The sequence below is a fragment of the Ptychodera flava genome, chromosome 22, assembly GCF_041260155.1.
Source record: "Ptychodera flava strain L36383 chromosome 22, AS_Pfla_20210202, whole genome shotgun sequence".
Classification (NCBI taxonomy): domain Eukaryota; kingdom Metazoa; phylum Hemichordata; class Enteropneusta; family Ptychoderidae; genus Ptychodera; species Ptychodera flava.
This window is the reverse complement of record NC_091949.1, coordinates 11,013,011-11,019,806: the sequence shown is the minus strand read 5'-3', so window position 1 is coordinate 11,019,806 and position 6,796 is coordinate 11,013,011. Positions and strand designations below refer to the sequence as shown.

The 6,796-nt window shown below is 36.6% G+C and overlaps 1 long non-coding RNA gene across 1 annotated transcript; it reads left to right on the top strand.

The window, feature by feature from the left end:
- The first annotated feature begins 298 nt into the window (after window positions 1-298).
- Window positions 299-6,566, top strand: LOC139122651 (uncharacterized). The gene is made up of 2 exons (XR_011549512.1): window positions 299-457; window positions 3,702-6,566. It is a non-coding gene; the product is annotated as an uncharacterized lncRNA (long non-coding RNA).
- Window positions 6,567-6,796: the final 230 nt, after the last annotated feature.

The following is a 6,796-nucleotide window of genomic DNA, read 5'->3' as shown; positions in this document are numbered from 1 at the left end:
TATTTTGTGTCTGCCTTGGTAACACGTGACTATGTATTATCCAATTTTATACCTATCATATCTTTTGGGTAATCAAACTAGTGCGAATTGCACAGCTTGTGTATTTCCTTCTCCCCTAAAACGGTATGCTCTTATAACCTAACATGCCTGCGATCCTCCAGTAATAATGGCGTTTCCCCTAGCTGAAACCACGGTCTTGAAACGTAGGGGAGAGGTTGATGTAAACTTGCGACTTTATATGTTCGCACAATAATCGGTTGAAGTCGACCTGAAGTCTCGCCAAAGTGATCACCTCATCGTTTGACGTTACTTCCGGGTCAAACAGAACCGACGCACAGCCTAAGCTTGGCGTTAAACAATCGAATCGGGATGCAGATGCAAATGAAATCTTACAATAAACTGGGTATACGGTGCACCTTGGTGGGCCATGTACCTGGTAAATATGTCAACGCCAAAGGTGAGTATTTATACAGAAATTGGTGCAAGCTTGTTTCACGCTGACGTTGTGAATGTGAGCTTTCCCCCTCCTCATGCTTCTGTGATCCCAGGCCTACATTCAAACAACTAGACCTGCCATGAACTTTGCTATACCTGCGACCCTTGATCCCTTGTCAGAGTTTTGTGTCAAGGTCTTTGTGTTGTCGGCGTTGGTTAGGCTTACCAAGCTGTAACAACGCCACAGGCCTACGCAACGTTGCCTGTTATTGAGCATTACGGTCCCATTAAGCGGACTTGCAATGATGGCCATGGTAGATGCTCTAAGTGTAAAGTTTGTTGACCTGAGCAAAAGACATGGTAAAAAAGCCAAAAGAGTCCAGAGCCAAGACCAATATTCAGCTGTCTACTGGGCACACAGTTACCAGAGCACCGTAGACCCCTTACAATAGTTGCCGAAATTGCTAGTGCACCTGCACTTGTAATTTGTAAGTTTCATTAAAGAGTTAAGTCACGTCTCACCAGTCTGACCAGTGCTGCTATAGCAAAAGCCATGCGACCTTTGAATATTAGGACAAAGGTAATTTACCATCCCTTCACCGGGCTTCTTCCAGAGATTTAGTCATGACTTCAGTTTACAATTATCCCTGGATGTGCTTTTAACACTGGTTTGTAGCATCACAACAATGCTATCAGCCATTTCATGATTAGTATCAGTATTCTTTTGTAATTTTGTATAAAGTTTGTCACTGTGAAAATCGCTCACATATGGTCAAATTCTGTGCGACTATAAAAATTAAGAAAGGGTCAACGAGTGAAAAGCGATACTCACAAAGAGATCCTGGTTGAGTCTTAGAGAATTGATGCATTGAAATCTATCAATCTTAATACTTGATTTAACATTGAGGGAAGATTCTACAAAACAAAGACAATAAAAAATCGCACATATAATCAATGAAATTACTCAGATGAGAGACTATGTACATTCCAAAATACAAAGTTAAGTTCATCTGTCTTACGCTATACAGGGGAAAAACTCACTACTGCAGAGACTCAACGTAGCGCGTTCGATCGCTAGGAGATCCTGGCCTGGGTTACCAAATTCCAAAAAGGTTTGTATATGAAAAAGGAGAGACACAAGAAAAACTATTGCAAATTATCTTATTTTTTAATCATTTACCGACTTGAAGCAAGTCTAGTCCTTGCTCTACATGATGCGTGCTTCTTTGTTTTCTTGTCTTGCTTCGAGAAAGCATTGTCTAAGCTTAGTTCTGGCTTCCTGTGCTCCTGATGTAAAGTGCTCCGTAAATCAGCAAGGCCTGTAGATGTCAGCTGTTACATGCAACATGCAACATGCAAATTAGCTTTAATATGTGAAAATGGCAAAACTCTGTAACTAAAGTTTTACTTTTTTGATTGCACTGATTCGTAATTTGTAGTTACCTCAGATAGACTGTGTGCATTTTTGTCATTTCACAGGAATATCTTCAGTTTTGCATTTAAGAGAATGTGTTCATGATTTCTATTCATATGAGAAAGGTGTTTGTTATTTTTACTGGATAGTTAAAATTTTAGTTTGCAGTCCCCTGCAGCTGTTTTTCTACAATGTAAGCTTCAGCAAAAATAACCCCATTAATTTTAAGTACCTAATAGAGTGGTTTTGAGTGATGAAATACGTTGAATATCAAAGCTTGGTAAAGTTTTCTTTAGAAAACAATGCTAAAATGACCGCTTAAAATGTTGTCTCCTTTCAAATGTATTCCTTAATTTTAGCCACAGCATGCAGAACCATCTTTGTTAAGGATATAATTTACATTTCCTATTGCCTAGCCTTTGTACACAAGTACACTTGGACTTGTCCCCCAGGAAATTCTAATGAGTGAAGTCTCATGGTATCACAGTGTCATAACTCTTAAACACAACATGTTCAAGACTTGAAGTTTCTTGTTGAGATGGAAAAGGCCATTGTGTAAATTATTTTGGAAGATTGTGTGTATCATTTTAGAAGTGAAGTATGTGTGTAGTTTGAGGTGAGAGGAAGTGTTACCTAGAATGACAATTTTTTATAACTTCGCTCTTCAATGTGAGTGTATGTAGTTCTTTGAGGAGGCAGCACGGATCATTAATTTCTGTCCTCTGCATTTATGTCTATCAACTCCATAACATTGAATCATAATCCTTGTGTAACCTTGCTACACCGTAGAAAATATATGTGGAGTTACACATAGAGTTTGATTTAAATAAAGATGTGTTTAAGAAAATTAGAATGAGCATAAAAGTGTGAAAAACAGAAAAAATCCAAGAACTGGTCATTTTGTCTTGATATTTTGTTTGCCTGCACAATAGGTACAATAATGTAGATTTTCCTCATTTTTGTTGTGACATTTGTTACTTTCTGGTTTTAGGAGGGACTTTTTCTTGTTCTGTCGAGTGTTACTTCCCTTCCTATAAATCCGCCACCAATATTACGTAATTGGCACTACTTTGGAAGAAGAGGATCTTTCAGTTGTTCAAATTTATCGATAGTGTTAGGCGCCAGGTAGCTGAAAATATCAATATTACAAATTACCCATAAACACAAATGAATTGCAAAAAAGGAAAAGTAAATAAGCTTAAATTTGCCAATTAAACCAACATTACCACAATATTATAGAGAACATAACTGAACGTCTGGCAAGTTTGTCCTGCGTCTAGTCAAAATTCAACACGCTGAGCATGCTGTTCTATCTTCATATGTACCAAACAAAAATTTGCACATTTCAATTTAAAAGCCCCTCCTCGATCCTCGGGCGCTTTCTAGGGACATGTTCGATACACGAAACTCAAAAGCGTGACCGTAGAACACATTTTCAAATAATCTTCAAACTCACCAAGGAGCCAAAAGGTTTGAAACAATTTGAGTGGACATCTACAAATGTAAAGTTAAAACTGAAACGACCCATATGTGACAGGCAAGAATAGCCACTGATCGTGGACCACTACGACAAAGTGTATATTTTCCGATGAAATCGTTAAAACTAAAAAATATTAGATATGGTATGTTTTGGAGTGTTTCCCTACGGTTAAATTTGTCGATTCATGCCGTGCATTGTTGTACATTACGGCCTATACTACTTAAGATGCATTTCTTTTTGGGATGTACCATTCCGAATACAATCTTGGTGCTTCTCGAAGTCCCTTCTCTCTCTATCTCCTTCTGTCCGTTTGAAAAATTTAAGACACGATTGGTGTAACAGTAACTAACATTATTTTTCTTCCTCAATTAGATCTGAATTTCAAGCCCACTGTTCCTTGGCTGATTACACATGCATGGAGATGTGCTGTAAAACCACCGTACAACTTTCTGTCCTACCGTAGTTTTGAAGAGTATCTGGTTTTCATCCGTTCAAGTGTTTTTCACATCCTCCCAGAATTCCATACGCGTCTGAAACCATCTGCTATATTTCAATTCGACCTCTCTTTAGCGAAAGTTGGGAGAGCGTCGTATGATGATTGCTGTGTAATGCGTGATTGTGTTGATCATACACTCCTGGCTACTAACTATGTGCAAAATGTGTGTGTAAGCAAGTTAACAAGAAGGTCAGCTCGACTACCGGATTGGTTCACTGGACTTTATGCTTCACATGGTAACCACCAGACACCACAATACATGGATAGATTTGGAGACAAGAAGTCAAAAATATTCAAACACAAAATTCAACCAACAAGTAGTGATACTGATGATAATAATCACGTTACACACATCGCTTATATGAAATATACCGAAGAATGTGCCTACAGAGTAGCTGAGAACAATATCTATCCTTCATTTACTAATGATCTGACAAGATACAGGATCAAAACCGCTGGCATTCTGTACATGGCTGAAGCTCTTGCAGATGATGTGATAACCATAGAAACGTGGGAGGATGGGGAGAATCAACGGAAGATAAATTTTGTGATGAAGAAGAATGACAAAGACGAGCTTTGTCACTGTAGTTTTGAGTACTATGATTTTATCGAGTCAAATCTTTAGATACATCAATTTTGTGTGAGTATGAGATGCTGTCACACTAAGTTTTCTTGAAATTTTATTGTCACAAGAAAATGTTAGCATTCTGTCTTGCCATGTCTTTGTTATGCAGAATGGAATCACAATAGATGCAGTGACAGCTTTAGTTGTATCACGAAAGTGTCTCACTGTTTTAAAAAATGACCCTGCTCTCCTCTATAAATCATTACTGCAGCTACCTGATGTCAAAAGATTTAGATGACATCTTTACCATTATCAATATCGCCAGTAACTATAGTTATCATACGTAGCGGGATAACTTCATATCTCTGTAGTCCATGTATGAAATTTTGTGACACCGGAGTACTTTAACACACAAGCATCGTTTCAAGCATGATCTTGCGCTAAAGAGGAGTCAAAACGCCGTTGCCAAGCTAAATATATACAGTAAGTACCTAACCCTAAAATTTAATATATAAATAAATAGGTCCTTCAAATTTTGTTATTTAGGTAGCGTTTATCTTCCAACTTTTCACCTTGCGCAGCAGGTAAGCAAGTGAAAATAGGGCTAGTATTAAAAGGGAATCTACTTAAGTCATAAGCTTATATACAACACAGAGGAATAGCTCTAAGATATCCGTTGTGTCAATTCATACATGGTAAAGGGGGTATGTCAAAGAGATTTATAGTGACATCGTAACATTGTAGACACCTCATTCCACAATATTGTAAAATCACAGACGCATACATACACGCATGCAAAATACTCTTTATTTTCTATCTCGTTAAATACAAACTGTTACGATTTTGCTTTGTTTCAAATACATAAAAACGATACTTTAAGATGTTCAACGAAACAGAATGCAACGATATTGCATTTGTCTTAGTGTGCGAATTCTGAATAAAAAGTATGAAAATAAAGAGATCTGTGATGTGGCAGGATAAAGCAGAAATATTGACCAACCTATACCATATACAGCAAACAATTTGGTGACAGCCATTCTGAGTACTTACAAGATTTCGAAAGGCATTTCAATCGCACGCGCAGTTTGGTGATCATACTGTCATTTTGCAAAAACACCTAAGATAGTCACAGTCATGAAATAAATAAAAATTATGAAAAACATACGATAATCACCCTGAAAAATCTTCTTTACTAAAGGATCACACTGTTTGACCTCTAGTAATTAACAAGTATGTGGTCAAACGGTTTTCCCCTAATTTTTATCATCTTTGATCTACTTTGTGTATTTGAGCAACTGCATGGGCTGGAGGTTCGGCGTTTGATGGACATTGATCAGTATGGCAAAACACTTTATTCCAGATTTTGTGGAAGACCTTTTATAACCTTTTGACCTACTTTTATGTATCTCAATACTGTATAAACACTTAAGATTTGGTGTGGTTTTAACGAGTATCGGACTAAAGCTTTTTTCAATAATTTTTGGATGAACTTTGCCTCACTTTTACGTATCTCTGAAACTACAAAAGCTAGATATTTGATTTCGTTTTATATATTGACCAGTATAAGACTAGAATTTTTTCTCTTGTTTTGGGATGACTAACTTTTATTCACTTATCTAAATAATTAAAAAGGCTAGAGGTATTTGGTTTGGCTGTAACAGTATGCTTTCACAACTTCTACCCTAATTTCTTGGATGACCTTGGATGACCTTTGACCTACCTTTGGATAATCACAGGTATCTGAGACTTTTGTAAAACTTCGGTATTGTCACATTAGTCACATTCTCTATTTCAATAATTGACACACCTTATTATGTGTATACCTAATTTAAGGTATTTGATTCACACCTGTACTTGATCTACCATCATTGTTGATTATATCCAGTATTTGTTTACTTACTTCGTCCATCTCACTCTTAGTCAGATTTATAAGTTTTGCATGTCAGATTATTTTCATTTAATTGTTTTATAGTCACTTCTGCAGAATACTTGGGTAGCTCTGAAGTAAATAAAGTATTTGCAATGTAAAAATATCAAACATATGTTTGCTAAGATGACAGCTGTGAGCATGAGACCTGAGGAGTCCCCCTCCTGATACCTAAACCTTTGAAAATACTATATTGAAATACTGTAATTCAAATGAAAAATTTAAATAAAGTAATTTACAAACATCCCATTCCTGATGCTGAAACTTGTACAGTTTTTGTCGAATTTTTTTTGTGTTTTTTGTAATTTTGGAAAAAAGACACACAACTCATAATGTTGCAACTAAGAATCTACTTCTTTAGTGCAATGTCATACATATATTACACGTCATTGGTTACTATTCGACACTTCAGATATTGTCTCACCATGGTGGTTTATATCGCTCAATAAATGTTAATATTAATGGAGAATATACTACAG